Raw genomic sequence first — 20225 nt, forward strand, 5'->3', positions numbered from 1 at the left:
TTCCCAGGTGATGCAGGTGATGCTGGTTCAGGGACCACAACTGGAAAACCATTCGTCCAAAGGAGATCACCTTAGTTTTAGAAGACTCCTGACAAACCGAAAACTCAGCTTCATGTGTTCAGCATTTCTGCATTTCCATCCAGGATGGACCAGAGCTCCCTCGTTTTCTTGCATGATCCAGTTCTTGGTGCTCTGGCTAAAAAGCACAAATGGACCCCAGCCTTGATTGCCCTTTGCTATCAGCTACAGCGTGGGGTCGTGGTCCTGGCCAAGAGTTACAATGAGAAGAGGATCAAAGAGAACATGCAGGTGATGAGCAAGGCTGCGGTGTCATGGCGCCTAAGTTATAACCTTCACAGATGTTCTTCTTTGTAAGGCTCAAGGCAACTTAGGGCATGTTGGTTTCCCATGCACATATGCCTTATGTGCATTAACTAGGGTTTTTCTCCTTCTTGTAAAACAACCAGAGAGGCAGCATGTCTGGATGGAAAAGAATTGGACAGAAATCAGGGATTTTCCCTCTAGCTTTCACTGCAATGTATTTGTAACTGCCCCACCTGCCTACCTACCCCCAACCCCTTGCATGAGGCATATTCTTTTCTTCATTTTTAAAGAGAGGTAGTTGTATTAGGCGATTTTTCAGTCTCCAATACTCTAGGATTCTTTTGCCAGGAACCAGTTGACGGCTCTGAGTCACTCTCTCCCCATACGTGTGCGCCTAACCAGATGCAATGGATGATCCCATCTTACCTACAGGGCCTTTAAATTGCAAAGACCAAGGTCCTGATGACAATCTCTTCCTCCCTGACTGCAGGCAGAAAGAGACCCCATTCCTGGGACAACAAAAATGTTATTATCTGGTGTATAAAACTTTTTAAATTTTATGTTACATAAAAGATAAAAGGGAAAAGTAAGTCTCCCAATCCATTCCTCAGTACCCAATCGCCCAGCCTTCTTCTCTATACCAATCTCTTTTTTACTTTTCCTGTACAGTTTCCCAGATATTCCCCGCATATAAAGGTATATATGCTCTTTAAAAATTGCAGCAAACTACACAGACTGGCATAATATTACTCTTAAATGTTGATTTCAGAGACACAAGTTTTAACTTTGATCTGAGAAGATGCACAATTGCAAAGTCAAGCTTGTGCTGTCAATTTGAGAATTGCGTCAATTGAGCCATCTTGCTTGCCACACCTTTCTAAAATGTACAATGTTTCACAAACACAAGAGTATATAAAATGATAACTCTAGTTAAAACTATAACAATAAACTGAACACCTGAGGGTCATTTAGGTTATGAAAGAGCACATCATGCCCACCTGAAGCTCACTGATTGTATCTCCCTCCACTGTCGGTGTCCATTCTTCTAACTCTTGTAATAATCAATTGTTCCTTTGGCTGTTATTACAGTTTTGCTACTTAAGGGTATATCACTTCACATCCTTTTCAATCTACCTGTTATAAAACATTATGTAGAGAGGCGGGGCCAAGATGGCGGACTAGGTGGACGCTACCGCGGATCCCTCTTGCAACAAAGACTCGGAAAAACAAGTGAATTGATCACATATATAACAATCTACGAACTCTGAACAACAAACACAGACTTAAAGATGGAGAATGAACAAGTACGGGCAGACAGCGATTGTTTTCAGAACTAAGAGCCAGCGTACCAGGCAAGTGACCTTCGGAGCCCGGGCTGGGGCAGAGCCCAGGGGGGCAGACGGCACAGTAAAGGGGCCCAGCCCTACCCCCCCGAACCCATCCCGGGAGGGAGTCTAGCTGGTTGGCGCAGGCGGCGTAGTGGCGCAGCCGGCAGGAGAAGCACCCGGGAGGCGGTGACTGATCTTGGAGCGGGGAGAGCAGCGTCCCAGCCGGGGAGCCGTACCGCCGGGAGTTTGGCGGGAGGCGGGTGAGGCGCGAGCGTGGGGATCACCTATATTTCCCTAAAGCGACCCGGGGGGGACGCCCAGACGTTCGTGAGGGCCACATCCACCCAGTTCGCTCGAGCGGTGCGGCGCACCAGAGGGAGAAATCCACGGGAGGAAGTGACTGGTCTTGGAGCGGGGAGAGCAGTGTCCCAGCCGGGGAGCCGTCCGGCTGGGATCTTGGCGAGACCGGGTGGGGTGTGAGCGCATTCCCCTGAATACACCCCGGGGGCGAGCCCAGTTGTTCTTGAGGGCCACGCCCACTCAGTTCGTGCGAGCGGTGTGGCGCACCGGAGGGAGAAATCCCTGGCAGGAAGTGACTGATCTTGGAGAGGGGAGAGTAGCGTCCCAGCTGGGGAGCCGTCCTGCCGGGATTCTGGCGGACGGGGGCGGAGCATGAATGCGGGGATCAGCTCTATATTCTGTGGTGCTACACGCCTAGCTCTCTGATCCCTCCCCCACCCTCCCCAGGCGGCTCCATTAACATCCGAATACCCTGAGCCAGAAGGAGAATTCCGATAGGGATCTGACTGCATTTTTTTTCAGCTGATTACCTGGAAAATCTAGTTTCCCAGTGATGGCTCGGAGACAGCAGTCCATATCAAACCACATAAAGAAACAGACCATGACAGCTTCTCCAACCCCCCAAACAAAAGAATCAAAATCTTTCCCAAATGAAGATACAATCCTGGAATTATCAGGTACAGAATATAAAAAACTAATTTACAGAATGCTTCAAGACATCACAAATGAAATAAGGCAAACTGCAGAAAAAGCCAAGGAACACACTGATAAAACTGTTGAAGAACTCAAAAAGGTTATTCAAGAACATAGTGGAAAAATTAATAAGTTGCAAGAATCCATAGAGAGACAGCATGTAGAAATCCAAAAGATTAGCAATAAAATTACAGAATTAGACAATGCAATAGAAAGTCAGAGGAGCAGACTCAACCAATTAGAATGTAGACTGGGACTTCTGGAGGACCAGGGAATCAACACCAACATAGCTGAAAAAAAATCAGATAAAAGAATTTAAAAAAATGAAGAAACCCTAAGAATCATGTGGGACTCTATCAAGAAGGATAACTTGCGAGTGATTGGAGTCCCAGAACAGGGAGGGGGGACAGAAAACACAGAGAAAATAGTTGAAGAACTCCTGACACAAAACTTCCCTGACATCATGAAAGACGAAAGGATATCTATCCAAGATGCTCATCAAACCCCATTTAAGATTGATCCAAAAAGAAAAACACCAAGACATATTATCATCAAACTTGCCAAAACCAAAGACAAACAGAAAATTTTAAAAGCAGCCAGGGAGAAAAGAAAGGTTTCCTTCAAGGGAGAATCAATAAGAATAAGTTCAGACTACTCAGCAGAAACCATGCGAACAAGAAGGGAATGGGACGGCGTATACAGAGCACTGAAGGAGAAAAACTGCCAACCAAGGATCATATATCCAGCAAAACTCTCTCTGAAATATGAAGGCAAAATTAAGATATTTACAGATAAACACAAGTTTAGAGAATTTGCAAAAACTAAACCAAGACTGCAAGAAATGCTTAAGGAGATTGTTTGGCCTGATGACCAATAATATCAGGTACCAGCACAATACAAGGTCACAAAACAGAATGTCCTGATATCAACGCAACTCAAATAGGGAAAGCACAAAAACAAACAAAGTAAGATTAATTCTAAAAAACAAATAAATAAACAAAATAATACACACAACAGGAAATCATGGAAATCAATAGATAAACGATCACAATAATCAAAAAGAGGGACTAAATATAGGAGGCAATGAACTGCCAGATGGAGAGTGATACAAGGCGATATAGAACGATACAAGTTAGGTTTTTACTTAGAAAAATAGGGGTAATTAATAAGGTAACCACAAAAAGGAATATCAATTCCATAACTCAAGAAAAACGTAATGACTCAACAAACATAAAGTTAAACATTATGAAAATGAGGATCTCACAATCTACTAAGAAAAACGTCTCAGCACAAAAAAGTATATGGAAAAATGAAAAGGCCAACAACACACGTGAAAAGGCATCAAAATGACAGCACTAAAAACTTATTTATCTATAATTATGCTGAATGTAAATGGACTAAATGCACCAATAAAGAGACAGAGAGTCACGGACTGGATAAAGAAACACGATCCATCTATATGCTGCCTACAAGAGACACACCTTAGACTTAGAGACACAAACAAACAAAAACTCAAAGGATGGAAAAAATATATCAAGCAAATAATAAGCAAAAAAGAAGAGGAGTAGCAATATTAATTTCTGACAAAATAGACTTTAGACTTAAATCCACCACAAAGGATAAAGAAGGACACTATATAATGATAAAAGGGACAATTGATCAGGAAGACATAACCATATTAAATATTTACGCACCCAATGACAGGGCTGCAAGATACATAAATCAAATTTTAACAGAATTGAAAAGCGAGATAGACACCTCCACATTTATAGTAGGGGACTTCAACACACCACTTTTGGAGAAGGACAGGACATCCAGTAAGAAGCTCAATAGAGACACGGAAGATCTACTTACAACAATCAACCAACTTGACCTCATAGACTTATACAGAACTCTCCACCCAACTGCTGCAAAATATACTCTTTTTTCTAGTGCACATGGAACATTCTCTAGAATAGACCACATATTAGGTCACAAAACAAATCTTGGTAGAATCCAAAACATCAAAATATTACAAAGCATCTTCTCAGACCACAAGGCAATGAAGCTAGAAATCAGTAACAGAAAAACTAGGGAAAAGAAATCAAATACTTGGAAACTGAACAATACCCTCCTGAAAAAAGACTGGGTTATAGAAGACATCAAGGAGGGAATAAGGAAATTCTTAGAAAGCAACGAGAATGAAAATACTTCCTATCAAAACCTCTGGGACACAGCAAAAGCAGTGCTCAGAGGCCAATTTATATCGATAAATGCACACATACAAAAAGAAGAAAGAGACAAAATCAGAGAACTGTCCCGACAACTTGAACAAATAGAAAGTGAGCAACAAAAGAACCCATCAGGAACCAGAAGAAAACAAATAATAAAAATTAGAGCTGAACTAAATGAATTAGAGAACAGAAAAACAACTGAAAGAATTAACAAAGCCAAAAGCTGGTTTTTTGAAAAAATTAACAAAATTGATAAACCATTGGCCAGACTGACTAAAGAAAAGCAGGAAAGGAAACAAATAACCCGAATAAGAAACGAGAAGGACCACATCACAACAGAACCAAATGAAATTAAAAGAATCATTTCAGATTACTACATAAAATTGTACTCTAACAAATTTGAAAACCTAGAAGAAATGGATAAATTCTTGGAAAAATACTACCTACCTAAACTAACACATTCAGAAGTAGAACAACTAAATAGACCCATAACAAAAAAAGAGATTGAAACGGTAATCAAAAAACTTCCAACAAAAAAAGTCCTGGCCCAGACGGCTTCACTGCAGAGTTCTACCAAACCTTCAGAGAAGCCTTAATACCACTACTACTGAAGGTATTTCAATGCATAGAAAATGACGGAATACTACCCAACTCATTCTATGAAGCTACCATCTCCCTGATACCAAAACCAGGTAAAGACATTACAAAAAAAGAAAATTTTAGACCTATATCCCTCATGAACATAGATGCAAAAATCCTCAACAAAATTCTAGCCAATAGAATCCAACAACACATCAAAAAAATAATTCACCCTGATCAAGTGGGATTTATACCAGGTATGCAAGGCTGGTTTAATATCAGAAAAACCAATAATGTAATCCACCACATAAATAAAACAAAAGATGAAAACCACATGATCTTATCAATAGATGCAGAAAAGGCATTTGACAAAGTTCAACACCCATTTATGATAAAAACTCTTACCAAAATAGGAATTGAAGGAAAATTCCTCAACATAATAAAGGGCATCTATGCAAAGCCAACAGCCAATATCACTCTAAATGGAGAGAACCTGAAAGCATTTCCCCTGAGAACGGGAACCAGACAAGGATGCCCTTTATCACCACTCTTATTCAACATCGTACTTGAAGTCCTAGCCAGGGCAATTAGGCTAGACAAAGAAATAAAGGGTATCCAGATTGGCAAGGAGGAAGTAAAGCTATCACTATTTGCAGATGACATGATCGTATACATGGAAAACCCTAAGGAATCCTCCAGAAAACTACTGAAACTAATAGAAGAGTTTGGCAGAGTCTCAGGTTATAAAATAAACATACAAAAATCACTTGGATTCCTCTACATCAACAAAAAGAACACCGAAGAGGAAATAACCAAATCAATACCATTCACAGTAGCCCCCAAGAAGATGAAATACTTAGGAATAAATCTTACCAAGGATGTAAAAGACCTATACAAAGAAAACTATAAAACTCTGCTACAAGAAATTCAAAAGGACATACTTAAGTGGAAAAACATACCCTGCTCATGGATAGGAAGACTTAACATAGTAAAAATGTCTATTCTACCAAAAGCCATCTATACATATAATGCACTTCCAATCCAAATACCAATGTCATATTTTAAGAGGATAGAGAAACAAATCACTAATTTCATATGGAAGGGAAAGAACCCCCGGATAAGCAAAGCATTACTGAAAAAGAAGAAGAAAGTGGGAGGCCTCACTCTACCTGATTTCAGAACCTATTATACAGCTACAGTAGTCAAAACAGCCTGGTACTGGTACAACAGCAGGCACATAGACCAATGGAACAGAATTGAGAACCCAGATATAAATCCATCCATGTATGAGCAGCTGATATTTGACAAAGGACCAGTGCCAGTCAATTGGGGAAATGATAGTCTTTTTAACAAATGGTGCTGGCATAACTGGATATCCATTTGGAAAAGAATGAAACAGGACCCATACCTCACACCATGCACAAAAACTAACTCCAAGTGGATCAAAGACCTAAACACATAGACTAAAACGATAAACATCATGGAAGAAAAAATAGGGACAACCCTAGGAGCCCTAATACAGGGCATAAACAGAATACAAAACATTACCAAAAATGACGAAGAGAAACCAGATAACTGGGAGCTCCTAAAAATCAAACACCTATGCTCATCTAAAGACTTCACCAAAAGAGTAAAAAGACCACCTACAGACTGGGAAAGAATATTCAGCTATGACATCTCAGACCAGCGCCTGATCTCTAAATTCTATATGATTCTGTCAAAACTCAACCACAAAAAGACAAACAACCCAATCAAGAAGTGGGCAAAGGATATGAACACACATTTCACTAAAGAAGATATTCAGGCAGCCAACAGATACATGAGAAAATGCTCCCGATCATTAGCCATTAGAGAAATGCAAATTAAAACTACGATGAGATTCCATCTCACACCAACTAGACTGGCATTAATCCAAAAAACACAAAATAATAAATGTTGGAGAGGCTGCGGAGAGATTGGAACTCTTATACACTGCTGGTGGGATTGTAAAATGGTACAACCACTTTGGAAATCCATCTGGCGTTATCTTAAACAGTTAGAAATAGAACTACCATACAACCCAGAAATCCCACTCCTCGGAATATACCCTAGAGATACAAGAGCCTTCACACAAACAGACATATGCACACCCATGTTTATTGCAGCTCTGTTTACAATAGCAAAAAGCTGGAAGCAACCAAGATGTCCGTCAACGGATGAATGGGTAAATAAATTGTGGTATATTCACACAATGGAATACTACGCATCGATAAAGAACAGTGACGAATCTCTGAAACATTTCATAACATGGAGGAATCTGGAAGGCATTATACTGAGCGAAATGAGAGGCAAAAGGACAAGTATGGTATAAGACCACTATTATAAGATCTTGAGAAATAGAAAAAACGGAGAAGAACACATACTTTTGTGGTTACAAAGGGGGGAGGGAGGGAGAGGGTTTTTTATTGATCAATCAGTAGATAAGAACTGCTTTGGGTGAAGGGAAAGACCACACTCAATACAAGGAAGGTCAGCCGAATTGGACTGGACTAAAAGCAAAGAGGTTTCAGGGATAAAATGAAAGCTTCAAAGGCCAGCGGAGCAGGGGCTGGGGTCTGGGGAACATGGTTTGAGGAGACTTCTAAGTCAACGGGCAAAATAATTCTATTATGAAAACATTCTGCATCCCACTTTGAATTGTGGTGCCTGGGGTCCTAAATGCCAACAAGCGGCCATCTAAGATGCATCAATTGGTCTCAACCCACCTGGAGCAAAGGCAAAGGAAGAACACCAAGGCCACACGACAACTAAGAACCCAAGAGACAGAAAGGGCCACATGAACCAGAGACCTACGTTATCCTGAGACCAGAAGAACTAGTTGGTGCCCGGCCACGATTGATGTCTGCCCTGCTAGGGAGCACAACGGACAACTCCTGAGGGAGCAGGAGATCAGTGGGATACAGACCCCAAATTCTCATAAAAAGACCATACCTAATGATATGAATGCAACTAGAGGAATCCCAGAGACAATGCTTCCCAGACCTTCTGATGGCACGGGACAGGAACCATCCCCGAAGACAACTCATCAGGCATGAAAAGGACTGGTCAGTGGGGGGGAGAGAGATACTGATGAAGAGTGAGCTAATTAAATCAGGTGGACACGGGAGAATGTGTTGGCAACTCTTGACTGGAGGGGGGATGGGAAGATAGAGAGAGAGGGAAGATGGCAAAATTGGCACGAAACGAGAGACTGTAAGGGCTGACTCAATAGGGGGAGAGCAAGTGGGAGAAGGGAGTAAGATGTATGTAAACCTACATGTGACAGACTGATTGGAATGGTAAATGTTCACTTGAAGCTTAATAAAAATTAATTAAAAAAAAAAACATTATGTAAGTAGAATCACACTGCATTTCTCATTTACTTCATTTGGCCAATGTTAAGTTTGTGAGATTCATTCACGTGATGCATGCAGCTGTAGTTTATTCATTTTCACTTCTGCAGAGTATTACATTTTGTGACTATGTAATTATTTATCCAACTACTGTTCAGGGCATTTGTGTTGTTTGAAGATTGCTTGTTTGTTTTTGCCGTTTGAATAATCGTGCTAGGGACATTCTTATACATGGGTGCTGGTGTACACATAGCAAAGCATCCGTAGGATATATTCCTAGATATAGGAATGAAACTGATCGGTAATAGGAGCTAGTAGGTTCACATTTATTGTTGGTGTTATTAGGTGCTGTTGAGTCAGTTACAACTTGTAATGACCTTAGGTACAAGGGAAAGAAACACTGCTTGGTCCTGCGCTCTCCTCACAATTGTTATGCCTTCAGCCCATTGTTACAGCCAGTGTGTCAATCCATTTCGTCGAGGGTCTTCCTCTTTTTCCTTCCACTCTCTACACTTTACAAAGGATGATGTCCTTCTACAGGGACTGGTCCCTCCTGATAACATGTCCAAAATATGTGAGACAAAGTCTCACCATCTTAGCTTCTAATGAGCATTCTGACTGTACTTCTTCCAAGACGGATATGTTCATTCTTTTTGCAGCCCAGGGTATATTCACTATTCTTCACCAGCACCATAATTCGAAGGCATCAATTCTTCTTAGGTCTTCCTTATTCATTGTCCACCATTCATACGCATATGAGGCAATTGAAAACACCATGGCTTGGGTCAGGTGCACCTTAGTCCTTAAAGTGACATCTTTGCTTTTTAACACTTTAAGTAGATCTTTTGTAGCAGATTTGCCCAATGCAATGCGTGTTTGGATTTCTTGACTGCTGCTTCCATGGGTGTTGATTGCAGAGCCAAGTTGTAAGATGAAATCCTTGACAACTTCAATCTTTTCTCTGTTTATCATGATGTTGCTTATTGGTCCAGTTGTGAGGATTTTTGTTTTCTTTATGTTGAGGTGTAAACCATCCTAAAGGCTGTGTTCTTTGATCTTCATCAGCAAGTGTTTCAAGTCCTCTTTCAGCAAGCAAGATTCTGTCATCTGCATAACCCAAGTTGTTAATGAGAGTACAGATTGAATAACTGGTGAAAGGATAAAACCCTGGCACACACCTTTCCTGAGACATGTATTTGCTGATATCAAACTCTTTCCAGAATGATTTTACCTACTTATACTCCTATGAACCATATAAGATAGTCTGCCTTGTTGCATATTTTAGCCAGCGCTTGACATTGTTAGCCTTTCACCTTCTTGCTAATTTGGAGGATGTCTAAGAGCCCCTCAATCTGATTTTACTTTTCATTGCCCTGATATTAATGTAGTTTGATTTGCATGTATTTATTCACCACAAGTGCCTCTTTTTAAAGTGCCTGTTCAAGTCTTTTGCTAATTTTTTTAGTTGTCTATCTTTTTACTTACTTGTAGGGGATATTTATTGAATTATTAGCTAGAGCAGCATAATAAAGCAGCCTAAAACTTAGAAAGTAATACAGAAACAACTTCACTCATGACTCTTGGATTGACAACTTAGAGCTGAACAGTTCTTCTTCTAGACTGGACTCTCTCTTCTGTTTACACTCAAGAGCAGGAATGAGGCAGCTCTGCCCCTGGAGCTGACTGGGCTGTTTTCCCTTGTGCCTCAACTCTCCTCCACGTAGTTTTCATTCTTTAGCTGACTAGCCCAGGATTCGTCAACTTACAGTGGCAAGTTTTAAAAAGAGTGAGTGGATGCATGCTAAGCCTTTTCAGTTCTAGGCTCAGAACTGGCACATCAATGCTTCTGACAAATTCTACTGGCCAAAACAAGTCTAGGCCAGATTTAATGGATGGGCAAAGAGATACCACCTTAAGGGGAAGAACTGCACAGTCACATTGCAAAGGGTGTGGATATAGGAAGGTGTAAAGAATTGAGAGGTGTTTTTATAATCAATCTGGCATATTTATATATTCTGGATAATAATCATTTGTCACACTTACATTTGTTGAATGTCTTGTATTTCATGCCTTCTTTTTTCTTTCTTGTTAGGGTATTTTTTCATAAACAAACTTTCTTAATCTTAATGTAGTCAAGTTCATCATACCTTTCCTTTGTAGCAGATGATTGTTGTGTCTATTCCTACATTGAGATCTTTACTATACTCTTCCATATTTTCTTGCAAAGAGTTAAAAGTTTTTCCTTCCAAATTTGGGTCTGTAATTCACTTGGAATTGATTTTTTAGTACTATGTGAAATAAGAGTGCAAATCTATATGTATATTATTAAAATGGATGTTCAACATCCCAGAACCAATTATTTAAATGTCTATATTTGACCAAAGATTTTCATTGCCAACTTTAATCTTAAATCAAATGTCCCTAAGTCTGTGTCTGGCTCCTTTCCTCTATTCAGTTGACCTACTTACTACTCTATACTGTCTTAATAAAAACGAAGAAGAGAACTTGCTATCCAGAATGGTATGGATTTCCCTCACTCCTTCTTTAAGAAAGTCTTGGCTATTCTCAATCATTTTGGTCTTTTATGAAATTTAGCATCTTCTTACCAATTCTATAATGAAAAAAAAAGTGGCTGCATAATATAGCACTGAAATTGTAGATCCTTTTAGGAATAATTAACATCATTACAATATTGAAATTTCCAGTCCATAATCATTATATAATGTCAATTATTTGGATGTTTTTACATATTTTTAATTTATTATTCTTTTAATTTAAAAAAATTAAAACATAAATAATTTTAAATTTTTTAATTTTGTTATCTCATTTTTTTATTTAACATTCTCCATGAAAACATTTCCATATTTTGTTAGATTTATTTATAGATGGCTAATAATTTTGGTACTCCATTGGTAAATTTTTTCTAACTTCCTGTTTAGAACTTTTAAAAATGTACAGAAAACTTGGAAAAAAAATGCTGCAATGAACATCCATTACTTTGATTCATCAATTTCTAAAATACAGACACATTTACATATTCTCTCTATGTTCATTTATGTGTCCTTTCTGTAACTATCTCTGAGTTCGTTGCTGTTGTTAGGTGCCATTGAGTCAATTCCGACTCATAGCAACCCTATGTACAACAGAAGAAAACACTGTCTGGTCCTACGCCATCCTCATAATAGTTGTCATGCTTGAGCCCATTGTTTCAGCCGCTGTGTCAATCCATCCTGTTGGCCATCTTCCTCTTTTTTCCCTCACGCTTTATTTTACCTCGCATGATGTCCTTCTCCAGGAATTGGTCCCTCCTGAATATATGCATTTATGGATTTATTTGAGTCAATATTTTACTCATTACTGACATTCCTCATGATGCTTAAAGCCCTAAATATAGTTAGCAAGAAGCTCTTAAAACCAGTTTCTTGAGTCCCTTGAACATGACCCTATTGATATTTGGATACTCCCTTTCTTAAACTATCTCTTAAAAAAAAAAAAAAAACAGTGAATAGAAGTGAAAAACTTCTATTCAGTAAGTCTGGGCATTTTAAGAACTTGAGTTCTTTTCCACATTTTTCTCCCATTCTATCAGGGTCCTTCTATTGTAGTGGTATGCAGACACCATCTTGTTCTTTTGGTCTCAGGGTAGATGAAGTCATGGTTCTTAGACTATTAGTCCTGTAAACTAGTTTCTTCTGTAAGTCTTTAGTTTCCTTCTTTCTCTCTCTCTCTCTTTTTCTTTTTATTCTCCTTTAAGTAAAAGTTCATAGTTCAAGTTAGTTTCTCATACAAAAATTTATACACACATTGTCATGTGACCCTAGTTGCTCTCCCTATACTATGACAGCATACTCCTCCTTTCAACCCCGGATTTCCCATGTCCATTCAACCAGCTCCATCCCCTTTTGCCTTCTCATCTCACCTCTGGACAGGAGCTGCCCATTTAGTCTTATGTATCTACTTGTGCTGAGAAACACTCTCTTCATAAGTGTTTTATGTCTTATAGTCCAGTCTAAGCTTTGTCTGAAAAGTTGGCTTAGGGAATGTCTTCACTACTGGGCTAACAGAGAGTCCAAGGACCCTGTCTTCCAGAGTCCCTCCAGACAGAGACAGATCATTAAGTCAGGTCTTTCTACTAGAATTTGATTTCTGCACCCCACTTTTCTCCTGCTCCATCAGGGACTCTCTGTTGTGTTCCCTGTCAGGGTAGTCATTGGTGGTAGCTGGGTACCATCTAGTTCTTCTGGTCTTGGGCTGTTGGAGTCTATGCTTTATGTGACCCTTTCTTTCTCTTGGGCTCATATTTTCCTTGTGTCTTTGGCATTCTTCCTTCTCCTTTGCTCCAGGTGGGTTGAGACCAATTGATGCATCTTAGATGGCTGCTTGCCAGCTTTTAAGACCCCAGATGCCACTCACCCATATACTCTGTTATGCCAATTGACCTAGATGTCCCCTGAAACCATGGTCCCCAGACCCCAGCCCCTGCTACTCTGTCCCTCGAAGTGTTTTGCTTTATTCAGGAAACTTCTTAGCTTTTGGTTTAGTCCAGGTGTGCTGACTTCCCCTATATTGTGTTGTCCTTCCCCTAGCCTAAAATAATTCTTGTCTACTATCTAATTAGTGAATACTCACCCTCGTCACCACAACCCCATCAAAGAATATTCTCTTCTGTTTTCTTGAGTTCTTATAATAGTGTTCTCATATAATATTTGCCCTTTTGCGACTGACTAATTTCACTCAGCTTAACACCTTCCAAATTCTTCCACGTTATGAGATGTTTCACGAATTCATCATTGTTCTTTATTGTTGCATAGTATTCCATTGTATGAATATACCATAATTTGTTTACCCTTTCATCCATTGATGGGCAACTTGGAGGTTTCCATCTTTTTGCTATTGTAAACGGTGCTGCAATGAACGTGGGTATTCATATGTCTATTCATGTGATGGCTCTTATTTCTCTAGAATATATTCCTGAGAGTGGGATTGCTGGATCATATGGTAGTTCTATTTCTACCTTTTTGAGGAAGCACCAAATCGATTTCCAAAGTGGTTGTACCATTTTACATTACCACCAGCAGTGTATAAGTGTTCCAGTCTCTCCACAACCTCTCCAACATTTATTATTTTTTGCTTTTTTAGATTAATGCCAACCTTGTTGGGGTGAGATGGTATCTCATTGTAGTTTTGATTTGCATTTCTCTAAATGGAAGCCTGGTGGTGTAATGGTTAAGTGCTATGGCTGCTAACCAAAAGTTTAGCAGTCCAAATCCACCACGCACTCCTTGGAAACTGTACGGGGCAGTTCTAATCTGCCTTATAGCGTAACTACGAGTCAGAATCGACAGGGTGACAACAGGTTTGGAAATGCTGGTGGCGTAGTGGTTAAATGCTATGGCTGCTAACCAAGAGGTCAGCATTTCGAATCCACCAGGCGCTCCTTGGAAACTCTATGGGGCAGTTCTACTCTGTCCTATAGGGTCTCTATGATTTGGAATCAACTCAACAGCAGTGAGTTTGGCTTCGGTTTTGGAGATGGCTAATGATCACAAGCATTTCCTCATGTATCTGTTAACTGCCTGAATGTCTTCTTCAGTGAAGTGCCTGTTTTTATCCTTTGCCCATTTTTTAATTGGGCTATTTGTGTTTTCATTGATGAGGTTTTGCAGTATCTTGTAGATTTTAGAGATTAGACACTGATCGGATCTGTCATAGCCAAAAATTTTTTCATAGTCTGTAGGTTGTCTTTTTATTGTTATGGTGAAGTCTTTGGATGAGCATAAGTGTTTGATTTTTGGGAGCACCCAGTTATCTAGTTTCTCTTTTAGTGTTTGTGTATTGTTAGTAATGTTTTTATACTGTTTATGCCATGTATTAGAGCTCCTAGCATTGTCCCTATTTTTTCTTCCATGATTTTTGTCTTTTTAGGTTTGATATTTAGGTCCTTGATCCATTTTGAATTAATTTTTTTGCATGGTGTGAGGTATGGATCTTGTTTCAGTGTTTTGCAGATGGATATCCAGTTATGCCAGCACCATTTGTTAAAGGGACTGTCTTTTCCCCCATTTAACAGACTTTGGGCCTTTGTCAAATATCAACTGCTCATATGTGGATGGATTTATGTCTGGATTCTCAATTCTGTTTCATTGGTTTATGCATGTGTTGTACCAGTACCAGGTTTGTTTTTACTACTGTGGTGGTATAATAGGTTCTAACATCAGGTAGTGTGAGGCTGTACACTTTGTTCTCCTTTTTCAGTAATGCTTTACTTATCTGGGGCCTCTTCCCCTTCCATATAAAGTTGGTGACTTGTTTCTCTATCTCATTAAAAAATGTTTTTGTAATATGGATCTGGATTGCATTGTATGTGTAGATGCTTCGGGTAGAATAGACATTTTCATGATGTTGAGTCTTCCTATCCATGAGCAAGGTATGTTTTTCCACTTACTTAGGTCTCTTGATTTCTTGCAGTAGTGTCTTGTAGTTTTCTTTTTATAGGTATTTTAAGTCTCTGGTTAAATTTATTCCTAAGTGTTTTATCTTCTTGGGGGCTATTGCAAATGGTATTGATTTGGCAATTTCCTCTTCAACATTCTCTTTGTTGGTGTAGAGGAATCCAACTGATTTTTTTGTATGTTTGTCTTGTATCCTGATTCTGTGCTGAAATATTCTATTAGTTCCAGTATTTTTCTTGTGGATTCTTTAGGGTTTTCTGTATATAAGATCATATCATCGGCAAGCAGAGATACTTTTACTTCTTCCTTACGAATTTGGATGCCCTTTATTTCTTTTTGTAGCCTAATTGCTCTGGCTAGAACCTCCAACACAATGTTAGTAAGAGTGGTGATAAAGGGCATTCTTGTCTGGTTTTCATTCTCAAGGGGAATGCTTTCAGAATCTCTCCATCTAGGATGATGTTGGCTGTTGGCTGTGTATAAACACCTTTTATTATGTTGAGAAATTTCCCTTCTAGGGGTGGTGGGTTATTCTTATTTTGCTAAGAGTTTTTATCATAAATGGACATTGGACTTTGTCAAATGCCTTTTCTGCATCAATTGATAAGATCATGTGGTTCTTGTCTTTTGTTTTATTTATACGGTGGATTACATTAATTGTTTTTCTAATATTGAACCATCCCTGCATACCTGGTATGAATCCCATTTGGTCAAGTAAATTTTTTTTTTTGATATGTTGTTGAATTCTATCCACTCGACGGCAGTGGCTCGAAGGCAGTGGATTTGGTAGTGGAGCATTTTGCTGAGGATTTTTGCATCTGCTTTCAAGTGGAATATTGGACCGTAATTTTCTTTTTTTGTGGTGCCTTTCCCTGGTTTTGGTATCAGGGATATGCTGACTTCATAGAATGAGTTTGGGAGTGTTCCATCCATTTCTATGCTCTGAAATACCTTTAGTAGTGGTGGTGTTAACTCTTCTCTGAAAGTTTGGTAGAATTCTTCAGTGAAGCCTTCAGGGTCAGGGCTTTTTTGTTGGAAGTTTTTTAATTACCTGTTCAATCTCTTCTTTTGTTATAATTTTATTTAGTTGCTCTACTTCTGTATTGGTTTAAGTAGGTAGTATGTTTCTAGAAATTTGCCCATTTCCCCTAGGTTTACAAATTTGTTAGAGTACAGTTTTTCATAGTATTCTGTTGTGATTCTTTTAATTTCAGTTGGGCCTTTTGTGATATCACCAACCTCATTTTTATTCAGGTTAATTGCTTCCTCTTCCTTTTTTCTTTCATCGATTTTGCCAATGGTTTATAGATTTTATTGATCTTTTCAAAGTACCAGCTTTTGGTCTAGTTAACTCTTTCAACTGTTTTTCGATTCTCTATTTCATTTGCTGATGTGGCACTACTCAAAATGAGAAGAAACAGCCGCAAACATCCATTAATAACCAGAATCTGGAATGTACAAAGTATAAATCTAGGAAAATTGGAAATTGTCAAAAATGAAATGGAACACATAAACATCATTATCCTAGGCTTTAGTGAGCTGAAATGGACTGGTATTGGTCATTTTGAATTGGAAAATCATATAGTCTACTATGCTGCAAATGACAGCTTAAAGAGGAATGGTACTGCATTCATTGTCAAAAAGAACATTTCAAGTCTATCCTGAAGTACAACGCTGTCAGTGGTAGGATAATATCCATATGCCCACAAGGAAGACAAGTTCACATGACTACTATTCAAATTTACTCACCAACCACTAGGGCCAAAGATGAAGAAATAGAAGATTTTTATCAGCTGCTACAGTCTGAAATTGATCGAACATGCAATCACAATGCATTGATAATTACTGATGATTGGAATGCAAAAGCTGGAAACAAAGAAGAAGGATTGGTAGTTGGAAAATATGGCCTTGGTGATAGAAACAATGCCAGAGATCAAATGATAGAATTTTGCAAGACCAACAACTTCTTCATTGCAAAATACCTTCTTTCACCAGCATAAACAGCAACTACACACTTGGACCTCGCCAGATGGAACACACAGAAATCAAATTGACTACATCTGTGGAAATAGACAATGGAAAAGCTCAATATCATCAGTCAGAACAAGGCCAGGGGCTGGCTGTGGAACGGACCATTAAATGCCCATATGCAAGTCCAAGCTGAAACTAAAGAAAATCAGAGCAAGTCCACAAGAGCCAAAATACAACCTTGAGTATATCCCACCTGAATTTAGAGACCATCTGAAGAATAGATTTGATGCATTGAACACTAGTGACTGAAGACCACATGACTTGTGGAATGACATCAAGGACATCATACATGAAGAAAGCAAGAGGTCATTGAAAAGGCAGGAAAGAAAGAAAGGACAAAGATGAATGTCAGAGGAGACTCTGAAACTTGCTCTCGAACGTCAAGCAGCTAAAGCAAAAGGAAGAATTGATGAAGTAAAAGAACTGAACAGAAGATTTCAAAAGACAGCTCGAGAAGACAAAGTAAGGTATTATAATGACATGTGCAAAGAGCTGAAGATGGAAAACGAAAATGGAAGAACACCTTCGGCTTTTCTCAAGCTGAAAGAACCAAAGAAAAATTCAAGCCTCGAGTTACAATAGTGAAGGATTCTATGGGGAAAACATTAAACAACGTAGGAAGCATCAAAAGAAGATGGAGGGAATACACAGAATCATTATACCGAAACGAATTAGTTGATGTTCAACCATTTCAAGAGGTAGTATATGATCAGGACCGATGGTACTGAAGGAAAAGTCCAAGCTGCTCTGAAGGCATTGGCAAAAAATAAGGCTCCAGGATTTGATGGAATATCAATTGAGATGTTTCAACAAACAGATGCAGTGCTGGAGGTCCTCACTCATCTATGCCAAGAAATATGGAAGACAGCTTCCTGGCCAACTGACTAGAAGAGATCCATATTTATGCCTATACCCAAGAAAGGTGATCCAACAAAATGTGGAAATTATAGAGCAATAACATTAATATCACACACAAGCAAAATTTTGTTGAAGATCATTCAAAAATGACTGCAGCAGTATACCGACAGGGAACTGCCAGAAATTCAGGCTGGTTTCAAAAGAGGACGTGGAACCAGGGGTATCATTGCTGATGTCAGATGGATTCTGGCTGAAAGCAGAGAATACTAGAAGGATGTTTACCTGTGTTTTATTGACTATTCAAGGGCATTCGACTGCATGGATCATAACAAATTATGGATAACATTGTGAAGAATGGGAATTCCAGAACACTTAATTGTGCTCATGAGGAACCTTTACATAGATCAAGAGGCAGTTGTTCGGACAGAACAAGGGGATACTAATTGGTTTAAAGTCAGGAAAGGTGTGCATCAGGGTTGTATTCTTTCACCATACCTACTCAATCTGTAGGCTGAACAATAATCCAGGAAGCTGGACTATATGAAGAAGAATGGGGCATCAGGATTGAAGGAAGAGTCATTAGCAACTTGCATTATGCAGATGACACAACCTTGCTTGCTGAAAGTGAAGAGGACTTGAAGCACTTACTAATGAAGATCAGAGACCACAGCCTTCAGTATGGATTGCACCTCAACATAAAGAAAACAAAAATCCTCACAACTGGACCAATAAGCAACATCATGATAAATGGAGAAAAGACTGAAATTGTCAAAAATTTCATTTTACTTGGGTCCACAATCAACAGCCATGGAAGCAGCAGTCAAGAAATCAAAAGACGCGTTGCATTGGGTAAATCTGCTGCAAAAGACCTCTTTAAAGTGTTGAAGAACAAAGATGTCACCTTGAAGACTAAGGTGCGCCTGACTCAAGCCATGGCATTTTCAATGTAATCATATACATGTGAAAGCTGGGAAATGAATAAGGAAGACCGAAGAAGAATTGACACTTTTGAAATGTGGTGTTGGTGAAGAGTATTGGAGATACCATGGACTGCCAAAAGAATGAACAAACCTGTCTTAGAAGAAGTACAACCAGAATGCTCCTTAGAAGCAAGGATGGCGAGACTGGGTTTAACATATTTTCGACATGTTGTCAGGAGGGTTCAGTCCCTGAAGAAGGATATCATGCTTGGCAGAGTACAGGGTCAGTGGAAAAGAGGAAGACCTTCAAGGAGGCGGATGGACACAGTGGCTGCAGCAATGAGGTCAAGCATAACAAGAATTGTAAGGATGGCGCAGGACCGGACAGTGTTTCATTCTGTTGTGCATAGGGTCGCTATGAGTCGGAAACAACTCGACGGCACCTAACAACAACAAGAACAGACAAAGCATAAGAGTTCCAAACTCCCCACAGCCTCTCCAGTATTTGTTTTCTGTTTTTTTTTTTTATTCCGGCCAGTAATGTCAGGGTGAAATGGTATCTCATTGTAGTTTTGATTTGCGTTTCTCTAATGGCTAGTGATCAGGAGCATTTCCTCATGTGTTGTTAGCTACGTGAATGTCTTATTTGAAGTATCTCTTCATATCCTTTGCCCAGTTTTTTAATTGTGTGATTTGTCTTTTTATTGTGGAGATTTTCCTATAAATTTTAGAGATTAGAACTTTGCCAGATACGTATTGCCAGAAATTTTTTTCCCAGTCTGTAGGTTCTCTTTTTCCATCTCCTTAAATTATGCTGTTGTTATTTGGACAGGGTTGCTTTGTATTTGTAGATTGCTTTGGGTAGAATTGACATTTTCACAATGTTTAGTCTTCTATCCACAAGCATGGTATGTTTTTCCATTTATATAAGTTTCTTTTGGTTTCTTACAGTGTGTTTTGTATTTTTCTTTCTATAGGTCTTTTACACCCCTGGTTAGATTTATTCCTAAGTATTTTATTTTTTTTAAGGGCTATTGTAAACGCCAGGCATTCCTTGGAAACTCTATGGGGCAGTTCTACTCTGTCCTATAGGGTTGCTATGAGCCAAAATCAACTCGACGGCACTGGGTTTTGGTTTTATTGTAAGTGGTATTGC

General features: G+C 39.2%; 1 pseudogene; it reads left to right on the plus strand.

Moving 5' to 3' along the window:
* Positions 1–20225, plus strand: part of LOC126076225 (prostaglandin-E(2) 9-reductase-like) — a 53616-nt pseudogene that overhangs the window by 23037 nt on the left and 10354 nt on the right.

Source organism: Elephas maximus, chromosome 4 (assembly GCF_024166365.1).
Source record: "Elephas maximus indicus isolate mEleMax1 chromosome 4, mEleMax1 primary haplotype, whole genome shotgun sequence".
NCBI classification, from domain to species: Eukaryota; Metazoa; Chordata; class Mammalia; order Proboscidea; family Elephantidae; genus Elephas; species Elephas maximus.